The sequence below is a fragment of the Cherax quadricarinatus genome, chromosome 1, assembly GCF_038502225.1.
Source record: "Cherax quadricarinatus isolate ZL_2023a chromosome 1, ASM3850222v1, whole genome shotgun sequence".
Lineage (NCBI taxonomy): Eukaryota > Metazoa > Arthropoda > Malacostraca > Decapoda > Parastacidae > Cherax > Cherax quadricarinatus.
Genome location: NC_091292.1, coordinates 43,316,057 through 43,343,322, shown reverse-complemented (window position 1 = coordinate 43,343,322; position 27,266 = coordinate 43,316,057).

Below are 27,266 nucleotides of genomic sequence, written 5' to 3'. Positions count from 1 at the left end.
TGCCTCTGACCACCACCCCATACACCGCCTGCCTCTGACCACCACCCCATACCCCACCTGCCTCTGACCACCACCCTATACCCCACCTGCCTCTGACCACCACCCCATAAACCATCTGCCTATGACCACCACCCCATACACCATCTGCCTCTGACCACCATACCATACCCCACCTGCCTCTGACCACCACCCTATACCCCACCTGCCTCTGACCACCACCCCATAAACCATCTGCCTATGACCACCACCCCATACACCATCTGCCTCTGACCACCACCCCATACACCGCCTGCCTCTGACCACCACCCCATACCCCACCTGCCTCTGACCACCACCCTATACCCCACCTGCCTCTGACCACCACCCCATAAACCATCTGCCTATGACCACCACCCCATACACCATCTGCCTCTGACCACCATCCCATAACCCACCTGCCTCTGACCACCACCCCATACCCCACCTGCCTCTGAACACCACCCCATACCCCACCTGCCTCTGACCACCACCCCATACCCCACCTGCCTCTGACCACCACCCCATACACCATCTGCCTCTGACCACCACCCCATACACCATCTGCCTCTGACCACCACCCCATACACCATCTGCCTCTGACCACCACCACATACACCATCTGCCTCTGACCACCACCCCATACACCGCCTGCCTCTGACCACCACCCCATACCCCACCTGCCTCTGACCACCACCCTATACCCCACCTGCCTCTGACCACCACCCCATAAACCATCTGCCTATGACCAGCACCCCATACACCATCTGCCTATGACCACCACCCCATACCCCATACACCATCTGCCTCTGACCACCATCCCATACACCACCTGCCTCTGGCCACCACCCCATACACCACCTGCCTCTAATCTCCACCCCATACACCACCTGCCTCTAACCACCACACCATACACCATCTACCTCTAACCACCACCCCATACACTACCTGCCTCTGACCACTACCCAATACAACACCTTCCTCTGACCAACTCATACACCACCTGCCTCTAACCACCACCCCATACACCACGTGCCTTTAACCACCACACCATACACCACCTGCCTCTGGCCACCACCCCATACACCACCTGCCTCTGACCACCACCCAATACACCACCTCCTATGACCACCAACTTATACACCACCTGCCTCTAACCACCACCCCATACACCACCTGCCTCTAACCACCATACCATACACCATCTGCCTCTAACAACCATACCATACACCATCTGCCTGTAAGCACCATCCCATACACCACCTTCCCCCGACAACCAACTCATTCACCATCTGCCTCTAACCACCACCCCATACACCACCTGCCTCTGACCACCACCCCATTCACCACCTTCTGACTTCCACCCCATACACCACCTGCCTCTAACCACCACCCCATACACCATCTGCCACTAACCACCACCCCATACATCACCTGCCTCTAGCCACCACCCCATACACCATCTGCCTCTAACCACCACCCCATACACCACCTGCCTCTAACCACCACACCATACACCATCTGCCTCTAACCACCACCCCATACACCACCTGCCTCTGACCACCACCCCATACACCACATGCTTCTGACCACCACCCCATACACCACCTGCCTCTAACCACTACACCATACACCATCTGCCACTAACCACCACCCCATATACCACCTGCCTATGACCATCACCCCATACACCATCTGCCTCTAACCACCACCCCATACACCATCTGCCTCTAACCACCACCCCATACACTACCAATCTCTGACGACCACCCCATACACCATCTGTCACTAACCACCACCCCATACACCACCTGCCTCTAACCACCACCCCATACACCATCTGCCTCCAACCACCACCAGATACACCACCTGCCTCTAACCACCACACCTTACACCATCTGCCTCTAACCACCACCCCATACACCACCTGCCTCTAACCACCACCCCATACACCACCTGCTTCTAACCACCACACCATACACCATCTGCCTCTAACCACCACCCCATACACCACCTGCCTCTGACCACAACCCCATACACCACCTGCCTCTGACCACCACCCTGTACACCACCTGCCTCTGACCACCACCCCATACACTACCTGCTTCTGACTACCACCCCATACACTGCCTGCCTCTGACCACCACTCCATACACCATCTACCTCTGACCACCACCCCATACACCACCTGCCTCTGACCACCACCCCATTCACCACCTGCTTTTGACCACCACCACCTGCCTCTGACCACCACCTCATTCACCACCTGCCTCTGACCACCACCCCATACACCACCTGCTTCTGACCACCACCCTATACACCACCTGCCTCTCACCACCACACAATACACTACCTGCCTCTGACCACCACCCAATACACCACCTGCTCTGACCATCATCTTATACACCACCTGCCTCTAACCACCACCCCATACACCACCTGCCTCTAACTACCATACCATACACCATCTGCCTCTAACCACCACCCCATACACCACCTTCTCCCGACCACCAACTCATTCAGCATCTGTCTTTAACCACCACCCCATACACCACCTGCCTCTGAACACCACCCCATACACCACCTTCCCCCGACCACCAACTCATTCACCATCTGGCTCTAACCACCACCCCATACACCACCTGCCTCTGACCACCACCCCATACACCACCTGCCTCTGACCACCACCTGCCTCTAACCACAACCCCATACACCACTTGCCTCTAACCACCACTCCACACACCACCTGCCTCTGACCACCACCCCGTACACCACCTGCCTCTGATCACCACCCCGGACACCACGTGATTCTAACCACCACCCCATACACCACCTGCCTCTGACCACCAACTCATACACCACCTGCCTCTGACCACCACCCCATACACCACCTGCTTCTGACAACCACCCCATACACCACCTGCCTCTGACCACCACCCCATTCACCACCTGCCTCTGACCACCACCCCCAACATACCACCACCTGCCTCTGACCACCACCCCGTACACCACCTGCCTTTGACCACCACCCCATACACTATCTTCCTCTGACCACCACCCCATTTACCACCTGCCTCTGACCACCACCCCATACACCACCTGCCCCTGACCACCACCCCATACACCACCTGCCTCTAACCACCACCCCATACACCACCTTACCTTTCCACCACCCCATACACCACCTGCCTCTAACCACCACCCCATACACCACCTGCCTCTGACCACCACCCCATACACCACCTGCCTCTAACCACCACCCCATACACCACCTGACCTGACCACCACCCCATACACCACCTGACCTGACCACCACCCCATACACCACCTGCCTCTGACCACCACCCCATACACCACCTGCTTCTGACCACCACCCCATTCACCACCTGCCTTTGACCACCACGCCATACACCACCTGCCTCTGACCACCACGCCATACACCACCTGCTTCTGACCACCACCCCATTCACCACCTGCCTTTGACCACCACCCCATACACTATCTTCCTCTGACAACTACCTCTTTCACCACCTGCCTCTGACCACCACCCCATACACCACCTGCCTCTGACCACCACCCGATTCACCTGCCTCTGACCACCACCCCATACACCACCTGCCTCTGACCACCACCCCGTTCACCACCTGCCTTTGACCACCACCCCATACACTATCTTCCTCTGACAACCACCCCATTCACCACCTGCCTCTGACCACCACCCCATACACCACCGGCCCCTGACCACCACCCCATACACCACCTGCCTCTAACCACCAACCCATACACCACCTTACCTTTCCACCACCCAATACACCACCTGCCTCTGACCACCACCCCATACACCACCTGCCTCTAACCACCACCCCATACACCACCTGACCTGACCACCACCCCATACACCACCTGACCTGACCACCACCCCATACACCACCTGACCTGACCACCACCCCATACACCACCTGACCTGTCCACCACCCCATACACCACCTGCCTCTAACCACCACCCCATACACCACCTGACCTGACCACCACCCCATACACCACCTGCCTCTAACCACCACCCCATACACCACCTGACCTGACCACCACCCCATACACCACCTGACCTGACCACCACCCCATACACCACCTGACCTGACCACCACCCCATACACCACCTGACCTGCCCACCACCCCCATGCACCACCTCCTAACCACCACCCCTACACCACTGACCTGACCACCACCCATACACCCCTGCCTCTAACCACCACCCACACCACTGACCTGGCACCACCCCATACACCACCACTGACCACCACCCCATACACCACCTGACTACCACCACCCCATACACCACCTGACCTGTCCACCACCCCATACCACCTGCCTCTAACCACCACCCCATCACCACCGACCTGACCACCACCCATACACCACCTGCCTCTAACCACCACCCCATACACCACCTGACCTGACCACCACCCATACACCACTGACCTGACCACCACCCCATCACCACCTGACCTGACCACCACCCCATACACCACCTGACCTGTCACACCACCCCATACACCACCTGCCTCTAACCACCACCCCATACACACACCTGCCATGCCACCACCACCTGCCTCAACCACCACCGCATACACCACCTGACCTGACCACCACCCCATACACCACCTGACCTGACCACACCCCATACACCACCTGACCTGACCACCACCCACACACCACCTGACCTGTCCACCACCCCATACACCACCTGCCTCTAACCACCACCCCATACACCACCTACCTGACCACCACCCCATACACCACCTGCCTCTAACCACCACCCCATACACCACCTGACCTGACCACCACCCCATACACCACTGCCTGACCACCACCCATCACCACCTGACCTGACCACCACCCCCTTACACCACCTGACCATGCCATTATATAATCTCTGTGTTGGATTGAAAGAGTCACTGGATAGTGAAATGTCTCCTTATTAAATGCCCTACATAGTACATGTGTCTTTTTTATCTACATTTTTGTTAGATAGAGAGAGAGAGAGATAGAGAGAGAGTATGAAATAGAGTCAGTTGAACAAATGAAAACTGGCTACAGATGGCTCAGCTTCACCCTATTCTTGTTGTATGTCTCATAACAATAAAAGGTTTTCGATCAGACATAGAACTTAAGAAAGGAGGAACACTGCGGTAGGCCTGCTGGTCCATACAGGCAGGTCCTTCACAATCCATCCCACTAAATGTAGGTAACAGTGTTTTGGCTTGAGATAAAAGAGCAGTACTTAACTAACCCTGAAAGACCACTTTTGTGTGAAGAAGAGAGAGAGAGAGAGAGAGAGAGAGAGAGAGAGACCTACATCCTGCAGCTGCCTCAGTACCCTACCTCTCTCAAGGGCAGGCACCTTATGCCCCTACACCCACCACCCTCAAGCTGCCACATCATCACGAGGCCAGTCTATCAACATCCTGTCGGCCAACATTAGAGGTTTCATTACTAATGTTGGAGCTCACACATAGTTTCGTGAACACTCGACGTCCCGAGCATGATGGCTGTTGTTGAAACATTTTTGGACAACAGGACTCCAGAAAATTTTGCAAAATTGCTGGCTACACCTCATGGATGAAGAGACAGGCAAGGGCAAGGAGGAGGTGTTGCTGTGTATACTCTAAAGTGTTCATGCCAGCATTGATGTTGCCATCCCTACTCATCTTTAAATGATGTTCTTCAGCTCTGCATAAACACTAGTACCTCTGTACTAGCATGTGCAATGTATATACCTCAGTGGCAACATGCAGACATCAACTTCCTAATGGAAAATATTGACTCTCTTCTGCTACAACACAACTGCCAACACATCATAATTGTTGGTGACCTCAACCAACACCTTATACAGAGGGACTTTGATGACCTTCTTGCAGTATTTGACATGAGAAACTTTGTTGATTTCCTTACTCACATCTCTGGCTCCTCCCTTGACCCAGTAGTAAGTGATCTGGCAGAAGGCATAGTCACTTGTCAACCCCTCGGCTACGTTGGATCATCTGACCACAAGGCTGCTTTTACGACACTTAAGATCCCAGCAGAACGAGGTGAGGAGTCCACACGCACAATCTGGCTATGAGAGAGGTAATTGGCCAGCTCTCTGCTCTGAACTCGCCACCACTGATTGGAATGCTCTTCTCCAAAGGGATGTTGACAACCAAGTGAAAGCCTTCACTGGACACATCCTTAATCTACAACAAGAACACATTCCTCACCGGCAATATGTGGAAGCCTACAGATCAGCCTTGGTTTGGCTTTCGTTGTAGAGAGAGCTGCTACTGCTAAGTACAAAGCATGGCGAAAGGTATAAGAGACGTCCTACCACCTATAAAGGAACTTGCACAGGCAAGCCTGTAGGCATATGGGTTACGTTCAAAAGTGGGACATTGCTAAATGGGAGGTGGACACAAAAGAAAGCTAGCATCAGGTAGGGTAGGCTCCAAACCTGGTGGTCCCTGGTCAAGGATAGACAAGGTTATCTGCCTGATGAACTCATTCCACTTCTAAATCGACAGGATGGGACCACCTCTACTAGTAGTCAAGAGAAGGCGGACCTCTTTGCCGAACACTTTGCTACCAAAATGCAAGTTACTGATCAAGCAAGGGACCCTCCTTGGCTAGCTGCAAGAACTGTGCCAAAGCTGTCAGTGGTGACAATAAGGCAGGAGGAGGTGCATTTCCTTCTAAAAACGCTTGACCAAGAAAAGGCTGTGGGCTCAGACAAGTTGAGCCAAAGATTGCTGAGAAGATGTGCAGACCAGCTAGCAGAACCTCTAACTCGTATCTTTCAACACTGCCTAGTACAGCGTAAATGGCCCTCTCTGTGGAAAGAGGCAAATGTAGTCCCTGTTCACAAAAAGAAGAGCAGAGCAGAAATCAGCAACTACAGACCAGTGTCACTCCTGTCAATCACTGGTAAAATCCTTGAGAAAATAATCTCAAGACAAATGACAGAGTTTTTTGACTACCACTCACTACTTTGTGATCGTCAATATGGCTTCAGGAAAGGTTACTCTGCTGCTGATCTGTTGTTAAACCTCTCCACTAAGTGGCACCAGTCACTGGATGAATCCAAAGTCAACTGTGTGGTAGCACTGGACATTGCTGGTGCTTTCGACCGGGTGTGGCACCAGGGCCTCTTAGCAAAACTTCAAGCACTTGGAATTGCAGGCTCTACGCTATGTCTCCTCAGTGATTACCTTCATGGTAGATCTCTAAGTGTAGTTCTCAATGGAACGGAATCAGCAAGACATCCTATTGGGGCAAGTGTTCCACAAGGAAGCGTGCTGGGACTCTTGTTATGGAATGCCTACTTCAACGACCTTCTTCATCTCATCCCAGAATCCCATGCATATGCAGACGACTGTACACTGACATTCACTTATCCAAGAGAAGAAATGCCAGCAGCTGTAAGCTACATCAATCACCAGCTAAGAGCTATATCAGCTTGGGGAAATAGATGACAAGTAACATTTGCACATAAGAAAACGCAAATGATGATGGTCTGTAGGCACCATGATGGTAATGCTGGTGCAGTAGTAAGGATGAATGGGAGGGTTTACCTGGAGTTTACCTGGAGAGAGTTCCGGGGGTCAACGCCCCCGCGGCCCGGTCTGTGACCAGGCCTCCTGGTGGATCAGAGCCTGATCAACCAGGCTGTTGCTGCTGGCTGCACGCAAACTAACGTACGAGCCACAGCCCGGCTGATCAGGAACTGACTTTAGGTGCTTGTCCAGTGCCAGCTTGAAGACTGCCAGGGGTCTGTTGGTAATCCCCCTTATGTGTGCTGGGAGGCAGTTAACAGTCTCGGCCCCTGACACTTTTGTTGGTCTCTTAACGTGCTAGTGACACCTGCTTTTCATTGGGGATGGTGCATGGTCTGCCAAGTCGGGTGCTGGCACCTGGAGAAGAAGTTGATGTTCTTGGGGTGAAATTTGACTGCAAACTGACCATGAAGAACCATGTTCTAAATCTTGCAAACAAGGCAGCCATGAAGCTTACAGCACTTCGCCGTATCTCGCATCTGCTTGACAGTAGGGGTTGAAAGATTCTGCTGAGGCAAGCTACGCTCACACCTTGAGTATGCTCCACTTTCTTGGTTTGCCTGCCCTCTCATCTGCGACTGCTTGACAGAGTAGAGAACTGAGCAAGACGTCTCATCTCTCGCCTGACGATCCTGGATGATCTGTCATTTCAGCAGAGCCTTCAACACAGGAGGGATGTGGGTGGCCTTACTGTTATGTACAAGGCCAATATTGTCAAAGTACCACCTTGGATCCACTTCGAGGACAGCGTGAAACAAGCTTTTATGCCACAAGACGGGCAGAAAGCAGCAACTTCACTCTGGCTGTACCCTTCTCCAGAACATCACTCTATCTGAGATCATATATACCCAGGATGACTCGAGTATGGAACACATTCGTACAGCATAATGATGTCAACGAGATAAAGTCAGTTGATCAAATGAAAATGCTGGCCCACAGATGGCTCCAACTTCATCCTGTTCCCTACTTGTGTCTCATAACAATAAAATGCTTTCAAATGAGCTGATGTAGGTAAAGCTCTTAGCTTGCAATAAAGTTAGGAATCCTTAACCTGTAATAGCTTTACATCCATAAAGGCAGGATCCAATCTTGTCAAACCCTGTGTAAAAAAAAAGAGGAGGAGAGAGAGAGAGAGAGAGAGAGAGAGAGAGAGAGAGAGAGAGAGAGAGAGAGAGAGAGAGAGAGAGAGAGAGAGAGAGAGAGAGAGAGAGAGACGGAGAGACAATAACCAAAGTAATATAATACAAATATCAAAATTAGCCATAATTATCATTTTATATCCATCATAAGAGTCAGTGCTGAGTAATAACATATTTCCTCGTACATAATATCAGGCCCTCAGCTAACACACTGTATACTAATATTATGTACAGAAATCAAGATCGACACCATGCCTAACCCTTCTAGGGTAGTTGCCTGAGCCGGGCCTTTAGCTCATAAGACTGTCATCCCCATTTGCCCCTTGGGGCGGGGATGGCAGAACCAGAGAGGCCTAGCTTTTGGCTAGGCCTGGGGACAGTTGGTCCCAAAGATGAGGAGGTACTTGTGCCTCCTCCCATGGGAGACTTAGGTCTCAGACACTCCCTAAAGAGGGAGCCAAGGCCGGGCCACCACTTGGAAAAGGCCCGGGCCGGGAGAATACCGGCGAATCTTTAATAACAAAATAATAAAATACAGAAATCAACACATCATCTAACAATCTCAGCTTCTGATAGAACACTACTTGTGTGGGCACTGGCTTAAATTTGTAACCTAATACACTTTACTAAATAAATGTATTTTCCAGATGTCTCCATTGGCCCTAATTCGTCTTATCTCCCGTGTTAACACCTGTATTTTTATCCATGGTTTACCTGGCCAGAATATGATCGCTGAAACACTGGTCCCTCAGACAATAATATAATTAATAGCAACTCACTGTGTCTGGCCGCCAGAAACCAACTTCAGATGATTGACCAAAATAAAACATTACACTAAAACTAAGATAATTCACTAAAGACAACCAGGGAACGATGTTCTTTAACATTACGTTACGATGCAACGTTCTGTGCAGTTGGCATGATAATTACATAAGTGTCCTTTATAACAAGCGGAGCCACACATTAAAAACATTTCTTCAACCTTAGAGACTGGAATATTTACGTGTGGTAGTGCGCGAGGTGAGTCTCAAAGCAACGGAGAGGCAGCCAGTAATGATAAACGAATGATAGACTGTATTAAATAATTAAGAGCGTCACTAAAATGCATGTAGAAAAGAGTGAACGAGGAAGATTTTATTTACCAGTTGTCGCTGAGAGCCGCGACCCGCAGAGGAGAGCGGAAATGGGATGGCTCACTCAATCAAGTCAGTCAGATTGGGAGGAAAATCCCATTTGTAGGGGTAAATCAGAGCCAAGGTAGGAAAATGGTGGAAGTGGTGGAAAATGCACTTCTGCACTCACTGCTGCACTCACTGATGTACTCACTGATGTACTCACTGCTGCATTCACTGCTGAACTCACTGCTGCACTCACCGCTGCACTCACCACTGCACTCACCACTGCACTCACTGCTGCACTCACTACTGCACTCAAAACTGCACTCACCACTGCACTCACCACTGCACTCACTACTGCACTCACTGATGTACTCACTGAAGTACTCACTGCTTCACTCACTACTGCACTCACCGCTGCACTCACCACTGCACTCACCACTGCACTCACCGCTGCACTCCTGCTGCACTCACTGCTGCACTCACCGCTGCACTCACTGATGTACTCACTGCTGCACTCACTGCTGCACTCACCGCTGCACTCACTGATGTATTCACTGCTGCACTCACTGCTGCACTCACTGCTGCACTCACCGCTGCGCTCACCACTGTACTCACTACTGCACTCACTGCTGCACTCACCGCTGCACTCACTGCTGCACTCACTGCTGCATTCACTGCTGCACTCATCACTGCACTCACTGATATACTCATTGATGTACTCATTGCTGCACTCACTGCTGCATTTACTGCTGCACTCACTGCTGCACTCACTGCTGCACTCACTGCTGCACTCACCACTGCATTCACTGCTGCACTCACTGCTGCACTCATTGATGTACTCACTGATGTACTCACTGCTGCACTCACTGCTGCACTCACTGCTGCACTCAATGCTGCACTCATTGATGTATTCACTGTTGCACTCGCTGCTGCACTCACTGCTACGCTCACTGCTGCACTCACTGCTGCACTCACTGTTGCACTCGCCGCTGCGCTCACTGCTGCACTCATTGATGTACTCACTGTTGCACTCGCTGCTGCACTCACTGCTGCACTCACTGCTGCACTCATTGATGTACTCACTGTTGCACTCGCTGCTGCACTCACTGCTGCACTCACTGCTGCACTCACTGCTGCACTCACTGTTGCACTCGCTGCTGCACTCACTGCTGCGCTCACTGCTGCACTCACTGCTGCACTCACTGTTGCACTCGCTGCTGCACTCACTGCTGCGCTCACTGCTGCACTCACTGTTGCACTCACTGCTGCACTCGCTGCTGCACTCACTGCTGAGCTCACTGCTGCACTCACTGCTGCACTCACTGCTGAGCTCACTGCTGAGCTCACTGCTGCACTCACTGTTGCACTCACTGCTGCACTCGCTGCTGCACTCACTGTTGCACTCACTGTTGCACTCGCTGCTGCACTCACTGCTGAGCTCACTGCTGCACTCACTGCTAAACTCTTAATTAAAAAGCTAAACAATTTGGTTCGAAATGTTTTAATTTTCTTCTTTCACTTCTATTTAAGGTTTAGTTAGACTTATATATAATAAATAGCGGTTATTATTAGCTATGTCACGGTAGTTTTTTATAAATATTAAAAATAACAATAATTACAATAAATTACTTGCAGTCTCTATACCATAAGCCTAAATAATTACATAGTTTCCGAATTTATTTTTTTTAAATCCACTTTGAATAATAGATGGTGAAGGAAGGGGATTCGAATCTGTCGAAAATTTGGGAAGAGTTTTTTTCGAAATTTTTCTGACACGTGTGAATTCCATCGGACAAAATTAAACATCTTCTATACTAATAAAACATTTATTTAAAAAATAAATATTTTACCTCTTCAATTCCTCCACAGATTTAACAAAGTCTCTCCAGAAATAATGGTGTTAAACTTCTTGGTTTATATGTTTTAACAGCTTCTTTGTTTTAACAGAGAACTTAGTTTGTTCAAGAAGTGTCTTCAGAGTTGTGATGGTAGGCGGTACCTAGACGAGGTGATCATTGTTACTGCGGTACCTTGACGAGGTGATCATTGTTATGGCGGTACATAGACGAGGTGATCATTGCTACGGCGGTACCTTGACGAGGTGATCATTGTTACTGCGGTACCTAGACGAGGTGATCATTGTTACGGTGGTACCTAGACGAGGTGATCATTGTTATGGCGGTGCCTAGACGAGGTGATCATTGTTACGGCGGTACCTTGACGAGGTGATCATTGTTACGGCGGTGCCTTCACGAGGTGATCATTGTTACGGCGGTGCCTTGACGAGGTGATCATTGTTACGGCGGTGCCTTGACGAGGTGATCATTGTTACGGCGGTGCCTTCACGAGGTGATCATTGTTACGGCGGTGCCTTCACGAGGTGATCATTGTTACGGCGACGTACATAGACGAGGTGATCATTGTTACGGTGCGTACGAGGTGATCATAGGCGGTGCCTTGACGGTGATCCTTGACGAGGTGATCATTGTTACGGCGGTGCCTAGACGAGGTGATCATTGTTACGGCGGTACCTAGGAGGTGATCATTGTTACGGCTGCGTTGACGAGGTGATCATTGTTACGGCGGTACCTTGACGAGGTGATCATTGTTACGGCGGTACCTAGACGAGGTGATCATTGTTATGGCGGACCTAGACGAGGTGATCTTGACGAGAGTGATCATTGTTATGGCGGTACAAACGAGGTGATCTACGGCGGTGCCCAGACGAGGTGATCATTGTTACGGCAGTACCTTGACGAGGTGATCATTGTTACGGCGGTACCTAGACGAGGTGATAATTGTTATGGCTGTACCTAGACGAGGTGATCATTGTTACGGCGGTGCCCCTAGACGAGGTGACCATTGTTATGGCGGTGCCTTGACGAGGTGATCATTGTTACGAGGTGATCATTGTTACGGCGGTGCGAGGTGATCTAGTTACGAGTGCCTAATCATTGTTACGGCGATACGAGGTAGACGAGGTGATCATTGTTATGGCGGTGCCTTGACGAGGTGATCATTGTTACGGCGGTACGTTGACGAGGTGATCATTGTTACGGCGGTGCCTAGGTGACGTGCCTAGATGATAATCATTGTTATACCTAGACGCATTGTTACGGCGGTACCTAGCGTGATCATTGACGAGGTGATCATTGTTACGGCGGCTTAGACGAGGTACATTGTTATGGCGGTACGAGGTGACGTTACGGTGATCATTGTTACGGCGGTGCCTACGACGACCGTGTGATCATTGTTACGGAAGTGATCATTGTTACGACGGTACCTAGACGAGGTGATCATTGTTACGGCAGTGCCTAGCGAGATCATTGTTACGGTGGTGCTTGACATTGTTACGGTGATCATTGTTACGGCAGTGCCTAGACGAGGTAATCATAGACGAGGTGATCATTGTTACGGCAGTGCCTTCACGAGGTGATCATTGTTACGGCGGTACATAGACGAGGTGATCATTGTTACGGCGGTTTGACGGCATTGTTACGGCGGTACCTAGACGAGGTGATCATTGTTACGGCGGTGACGAGGTGATCATTGTTACGGCGGTGCCTAGACGAGGTGATCATTGTTACGGCGGTACATAGACGAGGTGATCATTGTTACGGCGGTACCTAGACGAGGTGATCATTGTTACGTTACGAGGTGATCATTGTTACCTACCTAGACGAGGTGATCATTGTTACGGCGGTACGAGGTATCATTGTTACGAGGTGATCATTGTTACGGCGGTACCTAGACGATGTGATCATTGTTACGGCGGTACCTAGACGAGGTGATCATTGTTACGGAGGTGCCTAGACGAGGTGACCATTGTTATGGCGGTGCCTTGACGAGGTGATCATTGTTACGGCGGTGCCTTGACGAGGTGATCATTGTTATGGCGGTGCGTTGACGAGGTGATCATTGTTACGGCGGTACCTAAACGAGGTGATCATTGTTACGGCGGTGCCTAGACGAGGTGATCATTGTTACGGAAGTGCCTTGACGAGGTGATCATTGTAACGGCGGTGCCTTGACGAGGTGATCATTGTTACGGCAGTGCCTTGACGAGGTGGTCATTGTTATGGCGGAGCCTTGACGAGGTGATCATTGTTACGGCAGTGCCTTGACGAGGTGACCATTGTTACGGCCGTGCCTTGACGAGGTGATCATTGTTACGGCGGTACCTAGACGAGGTGATCATTGTTATGGCGGTACCTAAACGAGGTGATCATTGTTACGGCGGTGCCCAGACTAGGTGATAATTGTTACGGCGGTGCCTAGATGAGGTAATCATTGTTACGGCGGTACCTAGACGATGTGATCATTGTTACGGCGGTACCTAGACGAGGTGATCATTGTTACAGAGGTGCCTAGACGAGGTGATCATTGTTAAGGCGGTACTTAGACGAGGTGATCATTGTTACGGCGGTGCCTTGACGAGGTGAGCATTGTTACGGCAGTGCCTAGACGAGGTCATCAGTGTTACGGCGGTGCCTTGACGAGGTGATCATTGTTACCGTGGTACCTAGACGAGGTGATCATTGTTACGGCGGTGCCTTGACGAAGTGATCATTGTTACGACGGTACCTAGACGAGGTGATCATTGTTACGGCAGTGCCTAGACGAGGTGATCATTGTTACGGTGGTGCCTAGACGAGGTGATCATTGTTACGGTGGTACCTAGACGAGGTGATCATTGTTACGGCAGTGCCTAGACGAGGTAATCATTGTTACGGCGGTGCCTAGACGAGGTGATCATTGTTACGGCGGTGCCTAGACGAGGTAATCATTGTTACGGCGATACCTAGACGAGGTGATCATTGTTATGGCGGTGCCTTGACGAGGTGATCATTGTTATGGCGGTGCGTTGACGAGGTGATCATTGTTACGGCGGTGCCTTGACGTGGTGATCATTGTTATGGCGGTGCGTTGACGAGGTGATCATTGTTACGGCGGTACCTAGACGAGGTGATAATTGTTATGGCTGTACCTAAACGAGGTGATCATTGTTACGGCGGTGCCCAGACGAGGTGATCATTGTTACGGCGGTGCCTAGACGAGGTAATCATTGTTACGGCGATACCTAGACGAGGTGATCATTGTTATGGCGGTGCGTTGACGAGGTGATCATTGTTACGGCGGTGCCTTGACGTGGTGATCATTGTTATGGCGGTGCGTTGACGAGGTGATCATTGTTACGGCGGTACCTAAACGAGGTGATCATTGTTACGGCGGTGCCTAGACGAGGTGATCATTGTTACGGAAGTGCGACGAGGTGATCATAAACGAGGTGATCATTGTTACGGCGGCACCTAGACGAGGTGATCATTGTTACGGCAGTGCCTTGACGAGGTGATCATTGTTACGGCGGTACCTAGACGAGGTGATCATTGTTACGGCGGTGCCTTGACGAGGTGATCATTGTTATGGCGGTACCTAAACGAGGTGATCATTGTTACGGCGGTGCCCAGACGAGGTGATCATTGTTACGGCGGTGCCCAGACGAGGTGATCATTGTTACGGCGGTGCCTAGACGAGGTAATCATTGTTACGGCGGTACCTAGACGATGTGATCATTGTTACGGCGGTACCTAGACGAGGTGATCATTGTTACGGAGGTGCCTAGACGAGGTGACCATTGTTATGGCGGTGCCTTGACGAGGTGATCATTGTTACGGCGGTGCCTTGACGAGGTGATCATTGTTATGGCGGTGCGTTGACGAGGTGATCATTGTTACGGCGGTACCTAAACGAGGTGATCATTGTTACGGCGGTGCCTAGACGAGGTGATCATTGTTACGGCAGTGCCTTGACGAGGTGATCATTGTAACGGCGGTGCCTTGACGAGGTGATCATTGTTACGGCAGTGCCTTGACGAGGTGGTCATTGTTATGGCGGAGCCTTGACGAGGTGATCATTGTTATGGCAGCACCTAGACGAGGTGACCATTGTTACGGCAGTGCCTTGACGAGGTGATCATTGTTACGGCGGTACCTAGACGAGGTGATCATTGTTATGGCGGTACCTAAACGAGGTGATCATTGTTACGGCGGTGCCCAGACTAGGTGATAATTGTTACGGCGGTGCCTAGATGAGGTAATCATTGTTACGGCGGTACCTAGACGATGTGATCATTGTTACGGCGGTACCTAGACGAGGTGATCATTGTTACAGAGGTGCCTAGACGAGGTGATCATTGTTACGGCAGTACTTAGACGAGGTGATCATTGTTACGGCGGTGCCTTGACGAGGTGAGCATTGTTACGGCAGTGCCTAGACGAGGTCATCAGTGTTACGGCGGTGCCTTGACGAGGTGATCATTGTTACCGTGGTACCTAGACGAGGTGATTATTGTTACGGCGGTGCCTTGACGAAGTGATCATTGTTACGACGGTACCTAGACGAGGTGATCATTGTTACGGCAGTGCCTAGACGAGGTGATCATTGTTACGGTGGTGCCTAGACGAGGTGATCATTGTTACGGTGGTACCTAGACGAGGTGATCATTGTTACGGCAGTGCCTAGACGAGGTAATCATTGTTACGGCGGTGCCTAGACGAGGTGATCATTGTTACGGCGGTACCTAGACGAGGTGATCATTGTTACGGCAGTGCGTTGACGAGGTGATCATTGTAAAGGCGGTGCCTTGACGAGGTGATCATTGTTATGGCGGTGCCTTGACGAGGTGATCATTGTTATGGCGGAGCCTTGACGAGGTGATCATTGTTATGGCGGCACCTAGAAGAGGTGACCATTGTTACGGCAGTGCCTTGACGAGGTGATCATTGTTATGGCGGCACCTAGAAGAGGTGACCATTGTTACGGCAGTGCCTTGACGAGGTGATCATTGTTACGGCGGTACCTAGACGAGGTGATAATTGTTATGGCTGTACCTAAACGAGGTGATCATTGTTACGGCGGTGCCCAGACGAGGTGATCATTGTTACGGTGGTGCCTAGACGAGGTAATCATTGTTACGGCGGTACCTAGACGATGTGATCATTGTTACAGCGGTACCTAGACGAGGTGATCATTGTTAAGGAGGTGCCTAGACGAGGTGATCATTGTTACGGCGGTACCTAGACGAGGTGATCATTGTTACGGCGGTGCCTTGACGAGGTGAGCATTGTTACGGCAGTGCCTAGACGAGGTCATCAGTGTTACGGCAGTGCCTAGACGAGGTGATCATTGTTACGGTGGTACCTAGACGAGGTGATCATTGTTACGGCGGTGCCTTGACGAAGTGATCATTGTTACGACGGTACCTAGACGAGGTGATCATTGTTACGGCAGTGCCTAGACGAGGTGATCATTGTTACGGTGGTGCCTAGACCAGGTGATCATTGTTACGGTGGTACCTAGACGAGGTGATCATTGTTACGGCGGTGCCTAGACGAGGTAATCATTGTTATGGCGGTGCCTAGACGAGATGATCATTGTTACGGCGGTACCTAGACGAGGTGATCATTGTTACGGCGGTACCTAGACGAGGTGATCATTGTTACGGCAGTACCTTGACGAGGTGATCATTGTTACGGCGGTACATAGACGAGGTGATCATTGTTATGGCGGTAACTAGACGAGGTGATCATTGTTACGGTAGTACCTAGACGAGGTGATCATTGTTACTGCGGTACCTAGACGAGGTGATCATTGTTACGGCGGTACATAGATGAGGTGATCATTGTTATGGCGGTATCTAGACGAGGTGATCATTGTTACGGTGGTACCTAGACGAGGTGATCATTGTTACGGCGGTACATAGACGAGGTGATCATTGTTACGGCGGTACTTAGACGAGGTGATCATTGTTACGGCGGTACCTAGACCAGGTGATCATTGTTACGGCGGTACCTTGACGAGGTGATCATTGTTACGGCGGTACATAGACGAGGTGATCATTGTTACGGCGGTACCTAGACGAGGTGATCATTGTTACGGCAGTACCTTTACGAGGTGATCATTGTTATGGCGCTACCTTGACGAGGTGATCATTGCCATGGCGGTACCTAGACGAGGTGATCATTGTTACGGCGGTACCTAGACGAGGTGATCATTTTTACGGCGGTACCTAGACGAGGTGATCATTGTTACGGCGGTACCTAGACGAGGTGATCATTGTTACGGCAGTACCTAGACGAGGTGATCATTGTTACGGCAGTACCTTGACGAGGTGATCATTGTTACGGCGCTACCTTGAGGAGGTGATCATTGTTACGGCGGTACCTTGACGAGGTGATCATTGTTACGGCGGTACCTAGACGAGGTGATCATTGTTACGGCGGAACCTTGACGAGGTGATCATTGTTACGGCGGTACCTAGACGAGGTGATCATTGTTACGGCGGTACCTAGACGAGGTGATCATTGTTACGGCAGTACCTTGACGAGGTGATCATTGTTACAGCGCTACCTTGACGAGGTGATCATTGTTGCGGCGCTACCTTGACGAGGTGATCATTGCCACGGCGGTACCTTGACGATGTGATCATTGCCACGGCGGTACCTAGACGAGGTGATCATTGTTACAGTGCTAACTTGACGAGGTGATCATTGTTACGGCGCTACCTTGACGAGGTGATCATTGTTACAGCGCTACCTTGACGAGGTGATCATTGCCACGGCGGTGCCTTGACGATGTGATCATTGCCACGGCGGTACCTAGACGAGGTGATCATTGTTACGGCGCTACCTTGACGAGGTGATCATTGTTACGGAGGTACCTTGACGAGGTGATCATTGACACGGCGGTACCTAGACGAGGTGATCATTGTTACGGCGCTACCTTGACGAGGTGATTATTGCCACGGCGGAACCTTGACGAGGTGATCATTGACATGGTGGTACCTTGACGAGGTGATCATTGCCACGGCGCTACCTTGACGAGGTGATCATTGCCACGGCGCTACCTTGACGAGGTGATCATTGCCACGGCAGTACCTTGACAAGGTGACCATTGCCACGGCGGTAACTTGACGAGGAGATCTTTGCCACGGCGGTACCTTGACGAGGTGATCATTGCCACGGCGGAACCTTGACGAGGTGATCATTGTTACCGCGCTACCTTGACGAGGTGATCATTGCCACGGCGGTACCTAGACGAGGTGATCATTGTTACGGCACTACCTTGACTATGTGATCATTGTTACAACGCTACCTTGACGAGATGTTCATTGTTACGGCGGTACCTAAACGAGGTGATCATTGTTACAGCGCTACCTTGACGAGGTGATCATTGCTACGGCGCTACCTTGACGAGGTGATCATTGTTACAGCGCTACCTTGACGAGGTGATCATTGCCACGGCGGTGCCTTGACGATGTGATCATTGCCACGGCGGTAACTAGACGAGGTTGTCATTGTTACGGCGCTACCTTGACGAGATGATCATTGTTACGGCGGTACCTTGGCAATGTGATCATTGACACGGCGGTACCTAGACGAGGTGATCATTGTTACGGCGCTACCTTGACGAGGTGATCATTGCCACGGCGGTACCTTGACGAGGTGATCATTGCCACGGCGCTACCTTGACGAGGTGATCATTGCCACGGCGGTACCTTGACGAGGTGATCATTGCCACGGCGCTACCTTGACGAGGTGATCATTGACACGGCGCTACCTTGACGAGGTGATCATTGCCACGGCGGTACCTTGATGAGGTGATCATTGCCACGGCGGTACCTTGACCAGGTGATCATTGCCACTGCGGTACCTTGACCAGGTGATCATTGCCACGGCGGTACCTTGACAAGGTGACCATTGCCACGGCGGTACCTTGACGAGGTGATTATTGCTACGGCGGTACCTTGACGAGGTCATCATTGCCACGGCGCTACCTTGACGAGGTGATCATTGCCACTTCGGTACCTTGACGAGGTGATCATTGCCACTGCGGTACCTTGACGATGTGATCATTGCCACGGCGCTACCTTGACGAAGTGATCATTGCCACTGCGGTACCTTGACGAGGTGATCATTGCCACTGCGGTACCTTGACCAGGTGATCATTGCCACGGCGGTACCTTGACCAGGTGATCATTGCCACGGCGGTACCTTGACCAGGTGATCATTGCCACTGCGGTACCTTGACCAGGTGATCATTGCCACTGTGGTACCTTGACCAGGTGATCATTGCCACTGCGGTACCTTGATGAGGTGATCATTGCCACTGCGGTACCTTGACCAGGTGATCATTGCCACTGCGGTACCTTGACCAGGTGATCATTGCCACTGCGGTACCTTGACGAGGTGATCATTGCCACTTCGGTACCTTGACCAGGTGATCATTGCCACTGCGGTACCTTGACCAGGTGATCATTGCCACTGCGGTACCTTGACCAGATGATCATTGCCACGGCGGTACCTTGACCAGGTGATCATTGCCACTGCGGTACCTTGACGAGGTGATCATTGCCACTGCGGTACCTTGACCAGATGATCATTGCCACGGCGGTACCTTGACCAGGTGATCATTGCCACTGCGGTACCTTGACCAGGTGATCATTGCCACGGCGGTACCTTGACCAGGTGATCATTGCCACTGCGGTACCTTGACCAGGTGATCATTGCCACTGCGGTACCTTGACCAGGTGATCATTGCCACTGCGGTACCTTGACCAGGTGATCATTGCCACTGCGGTACCTTAACCAGGTGATCATTGCCACTGCGGTACCTTGACCAGGTGATCATTGCCACTGCGGTACCTTGACCAGGTGATCATTGCCACTGCAGTACCTTGACCAGGTGATCATTGACACTGCTGTACCTTGACGAGGTGATCATTGACACTGCGGTACCTTGACCAGGTGATCATTGCCACTGCGGTACCTTGACCAGGTGATCATTGCCACGGCGCTACCTTGACCAGGTGATCATTGCCACTGCGGTACCTTGACGAGGTGATCATTGCCACTGCGCTACCTTGACCAGGTGATCATTGCCACTGCGGTACCTTGACCAGGTGATCATTGCCACTGCGGTCCCTTGTCCAGGTGATCATTGCCACTGCGGTACCTTGACCAGGTGATCATTGCCACTGCGCTACCTTGACCAGGTGATCATTGCCACTGCGTTACCTTGACCAGGTGATCATTGCCACTGCGCTACCTTGACCAGGTGATCATTGCCACTGCGGTACCTTGACCAGGTGATCATTGCCACTGCGGTACCTTGACCAGGTGATCATTGCCACTGCGGTACCTTGACCAGGTGATCATTGCCACTGCGGTACCTTGACCAGGTGATCATTGCCACTGCGCTACCTTGACCAGGTGATCATTGCCACTGCGGTACCTTGACCAGGTGATCATTGCCACTGCGCTACCTTGACCAGGTGATCATTGCCACTGCGGTACCTTGACCAGGTGATCATTGCCACTGCGGTACCTTGACCAGGTGATCATTGCCACTGCGGTACCTTGACCAGGTGATCATTGCCACGGAGACAAAAACAACATTTATTAAAATAACGTAGTTGCCCAGCCACTTAGCGATACGATGAATCATGATAGGCTTGCTTTGTTAACGTATCACTGAGGCCTCCAGTAAGTGTCTGTGAGGCTTCCTCTGCCTATATGTCTGTGAGGCTTCCTGTCTCTAAGTGTCTCTTGTGCTTTCTATGTGTCTGTGAAGCTTGTCAATATATCCTCTGTCTATCTGTGAGGCAAGGTGCTCTGTCTACCTGTCTGTGACTTACAGTTTAACTCCAAATAAACTGTTCCTTTCCAGAAACTATTTAAAAAATTGTTTTGGGTTTTTGAAGAGATGAACACTTATGGTTCCTGGTTCTCCTCTTAAAACACACTCGTGCATCCTGGTTCTCCTCTTAAAACACACTCGTGCATCCTGGTTCTCCTCTTAAAACACACTCGTGCATCCTGGTTCTCCTCTTAAAACACACTCGTGCATCCTGGTACTCCTCTTAAAACACACTTGTGCATCCTGGTTCTCCTCTTAAAACACACTCGTGCATCCTGGTACTCCTCTTAAAACACACTCGTGCATCCTGGTACTCCTCTTAAAACACACTTGTGCATCCTGGTTCTCCTCTTAAAACACACTTGTGCATCCTGGTTCTCCTCTTGAAACACACTTGTGCATCCTGGTTCTCCTCTTAAAACACTCTCATGGATCCTGGTTCTCCTCTTAAAACACACTTGTGCATCCTGGTTCTCCTCTTGAAACACACTTGTGCATCCTGGTTCTCCTCTTAAAACACTCTCATGCATCCTGGTTCTCCTCTTAAAACACACTTGTGCATCCTGGTTCTCCTCTTAAAACACACTTGTGCATCCTGGTTCTCCTCTTAAAACACTCTCATGGATCCTGGTTCTCCTCTTAAAACACACTTGTGCATCCTGGTTCTCCTCTTAAAACACACTCGTGCATCCTGGTTCTCCTCTTAAAACACACTTGTGCATCCTGGTTCTCCTCTTAAAACACACTCGTGCATCCTGGTTCTCCTCTTAAAACACACTTGTGCATCCTGGTTCTCCTCTTAAAACACACTTGTGCATCCTGGTTCTCCTCTTAAAACACACTTGTGCATCCTGGTTCTCCTCTTAAAACACACTCGTGCATCCTGGTTTTCCTCTTAAAACACACCCGTGCATCGTGGTTCTCCTCTTAAAACACACTCGTGCATCCTGGTTCTCCTCTTAAAACACTCTCATGCATCCTGGTTCTCCTCTTAAAACACTCTCTTGTATCCTGGCTCTCCTCTTAAAACACTCTCTTGTATCCTGGTTCTCCTCTTAAAACACTCTCTTGTATCCTGGTTCTCCTCTTAAAACACTCTCGTGCATTCTGGTTCTCCTCTTAAAACACTCTCTTGCATCCTGGTTCTCCTCTTAAAACACTCTCTTGTATCCTGGTTCTCCTCTTAGAACAGTCTCGTGCATCCTGGTTCCCCTCTTAAAACACTCTCTTGTAACCTGATTCTCCTCTTAAAACACTCTCGTGCATCCTGGTTCTTCTCTTAAAACACTCTCTTATATCCTGGTTCTCCTCTTAAAACACTCTCTTGTTTCCTGGTTCTCCTCTTAGAACAGTCTCGTGTATCCTGGTTCCCCTCTTAAAACACTCTGTTGTATCTTGGTTCTCCTCTTAAAACACACTCGTGCATCCTGGGTCTCCTCTTAAAACACTCTCTTGCATCCTGGTTCTCCTCTTAAAACACTCTCTTGTATCCTGGTTCTCCTCTTAAAACACTCTTTTGTATCCTGGTTCTCCTCTTAAAACACTCTCGTGCATCCTGGTTCTCCTCTTAAAACACTCTCTTGTATCCTGGTTCTCCTCTTAAAACACTCTCGTATACTGGTTTTCCTCTTAGAACACTCTCGTGCATCCTGGTTCTCCTCTTAAAACACTCTCTTGTATCCTGGTTCTCTTCTCAAAACACTCTCAGGCAGCCTGGTTCTCTTCTCAAAACACTCTCAGGCAGCCTGGTTCTCCTCTTAAAACACACTCGTGCATCCTGGTTCTCTTCTTAAAACATTCTCATGCAGCCTGGTTCTCCTCCTAAAACACTCACAGGCACCCTGGTTCTTCTCTTATTAAAACACTACTGGGATAGAATTGTCTTCGCCGGTTCTCTCTACAGCCAGTAACTACTGTGAAGAAAAAGATGAACGTAGATAATTGCATCGAGGGAACGACGGGAATATAAGAGACGACAAGAACTGTTGTCACACACATAGTGGGACGACAAATTTAAGGGAAGTGAGTATTAAAAATGTTATATTATTTTGCCTAAATATGCATTTGTTTTTGCTGTTGTATTTTTAAGTATAGTTCATGGAAATAATAATAATAATAATATTTTAACACCGCTCGTCTCCCACCGTGGAAAGGTGACTACAGAAAAACATTCACTGTCATTCAGTGAATAGCTGTCGTGCCAGAAGTGTGAAGACATCAGAGTTTAAATAAGCCGCTGCACTGCAACATCCCGGTTCCTCATCCACAATACTTTCCACCAACAGGACTCTTGCGCAGTTAACCCCTTCCTTTGAAAACTTTCCTAAATACTTCCTTGTTCGTATTCCAACAGTATGGAAAGCCATGAAAACTATTTATGACCAATCTTGCTGCACGTTCAAGCCTCTAGTGATCTAAACCTCCTTTATCCCCTTCTTTAAAGGTTAACCTATCCTGGAATGAACTCTACCTCTCCTTTCTTCCAGGTCAAATTTATTCACCCTCCTGGTAATCTTATTCTTGTCCATATCTTAAATGTCCAGACCACTTCAATAATCTTTCTTGACCCCTCTGAATTATACCTATGCTAACACCATTCCATTTTTACTTTTTATGCATTGAATTCTACCTGTCTACGTACCTGAAGGTAGGTAGGTAGGTGAGTACCTGGAGATAGATAGGTAAGGTAATGTTCTCGAATCTCAGCATACTAATAAGGAGACAGACAAGGTAGTGCAATGTTTTCACTTATTTCCACAGGCAGGTGAGAGAAATACAATGCATGGTGCCCAGTGGACTGGTGGCTAAAGTTCACTTTTCACACGGCGAGGGTCCGGGTTCGATTCCCGGCCAGGGTAGAAACATTGGGCGTGTTTCCTTACACTGGTTGTCTATGTTTCCTATCAGTAAAATTGATCCCTTGGTGTTAGTCGACTGGTGGGTCGCATCCTGGGACAAAACTGACCTAATTTGCCCGAAATACTCTGCATAACAAGCGGCTTTCTATATAGTAGTATGTCATTGACGTCAGCTATGGTCTGTATACCTTGTACATGTACTTGTAGAAAGATATTATTATTATTATTATTATTATTATTATTATTATTATTATTAAATCTCAAGTTTTTACAGGCAGTATATATGATAGAGAAAATCGTCCTTAATTTGGGGCAGAAAGAGAAGAAAATACGAAAATGATGTAGTGGCAATGTTTAATGAGCAAACTAAACCGTTGCTGTGTTATATTAGGACGACACTTTGGTACAACACTGATGAAAACTTGGGAGGAGCTTATTTGAGAAGACAGGTGTTAATGCCGGATATAATATAAATGGTGTAGAAAACAGACTAGTTGAAGAATGAGACACTTGTGCAGAATTTGGGAATCTTCACTGAGGAAACATTTCGCCAACTAATGGCTTTTTCAGGCTGAGAGACGATGACATGAAACTCCTTAGCTTCCACCGTTCTTCTCTCTATTGGACTGAAGAAGTCACTGGCTGGCGAAATTTTTCCTCAATGAAAATTCCCAAATGGTGCACAAGTGTCTCATTCTTCATATCACAAACAGTATTGAAAATTTGAGCAAGACAGTGTTCGGCTGCCACACGGCAGAATAGTCCGGCAGTAAACTGGATTTTTGGGCTGAAGCGTGAAGTGGAGTACATATAACCTTTTTGGCAGACTCTGACAAGTTAGATTTTCCAGACCGGACTTACTAAACTTGAGAACAAATTTCCCAAACAACTTATGTTTGGGAAATTTGCTTAGTAGCGAAATTCAGGAGCCAGAAAAATTATTCTCTTCCATTAAATTTCGTTAAACAATAAAAAATTTCATTTGTTTATTCATAAAAGCTATGTAATAGTTTTGTGAAAATTGATGGTCACCTAAAAATAATGTTTTCTGGGAATCTGCTGTTTTTTTGAAAGAAAAAACATAAAAAAATGGGATCCAACGAAACAAATTTGAAATATGTAAGATTAATTTGACAAAAATCCTGGAACTGCGCATTAAATTTTCCAGGACCTGCCATGGTGACGTTTACGTCATAATTATGTTAAAATATTATTCAAAATGTTGTGTTAATATTGTTATGTACATTATTTCAGTTCTAATATGAAAAACCGACGGTTATGCATTGACCTTATTACACATTCTGTGTTCATGAAACATGCCAGTTGTGTGGTGGTGGTGTTTATGCTGCCAGTTATTTGCTGGTGGACTGATGTACCCAACACACCGACTCCAGGCTGAGGGACTGATTATCCCAAACTTCTTCCCATCTTCCACCGTTTCTCCGCATTGGACTGAAGAAACCACTGACTGGCGAAACGCTTCCAGAACAAATATCTTATTTATCAATTTGTTTCTTTTCTAAGCCATTTACCTAAATTATTTGTTGATATATAGAGACAGAGTTAGAATCTCATTACAACACATGTATTCCTCAGAGTTAAATAAGCTAAAAAATCAAAGCACAAAATGTTAGTTTCAGTTGAAAGTGAAGCTTCTCACATCAACTCATCTTTGCTTCAACTGTTCACTATTATCTTACCAAACACCAAATCCTTCCATTCAATACCTATGATTGATGAAATCATTACGTCAACAATCAGCCTCGGAACATCAACACTGCAGATAGGTCTTGGTATGATGGCAAGAGACAAATCTTTTATTGAGAAACATTATTGCTTTGGAGCTACGTTGTTGTGTGAAGAAGTTCCGAGATTGAGAGTATCTGCACCACAAACACAGGACTAAAATAAAAATAATACTCTCTGATGGAGAAGATGGACTGGTACAAACCATATAAGACAACATTGATGCAAGTGTATCTTCCCATAATGGTCATCAATCTACTCTTATTCCTCACTCAAGTGAGTCACATCCGAAATGGGGAAAGTTCTGACCAAGATGAATCTATCAAGCAAGTAAAAGGAACTAAACGATGAATCAGCTCCAGATAGTCAAGGTTATCAAGGACCACTAAAATCCTTAAATAGTACCTGTTCCCTCTGTCACTCACACGTGAGGAAAGTAGTGTTATGTAACGTGTACTGGATGATTATACTATGCTGCCTTTTATGAAATTGAGTAAATATTGAATATATTGATAGACTACCAAAACGATCAAAACCACTGCTACGACTGTTGTTGTTGCTGCTGCCGCTGTTGTTACTGTTCGTGCTCCTGCTGCTGCTGCTGCTGCTGCTGCTGCTGCTGCTGCTGCTGCTGCTGCTGCTGCTTCTACTACTAATACTGCTAGTACTGTTGCTGCAGCTGCTGTTGTTGTTGCTGCTGCTGTTTTTACTGCTACTACTACTACTACTACTGTTGCAGCTGCTGCTGCTTTTACTACCAATACTACTGCTGGTTCTTCTTCTTCTACTACTACTACTACTGTTGCTGCTGCTGCTGTTGTTGCTACTACTACTACTACTGCTGCTAAGATGTAGCAGAGCTTTTGAGAGATGAAAGCCTCTTACCAGCGAGAACACCGGCTCTGATACTGAACCGAAGACATGTTGTACCCCAGCTACAGGGCGTCCACGACCATTGTAGCTAACTGCTGCACCACTTGTGCTGAAGAGTCACCGCGCCCTTGTCATAGGACTGCCCCAGCCATAGGGCTTTAAGCGGTACTACACTTGACACGAAGAAGCTCACCGCGTTCCAGTAAACATTAAAAATGCATAATTTTCACATCT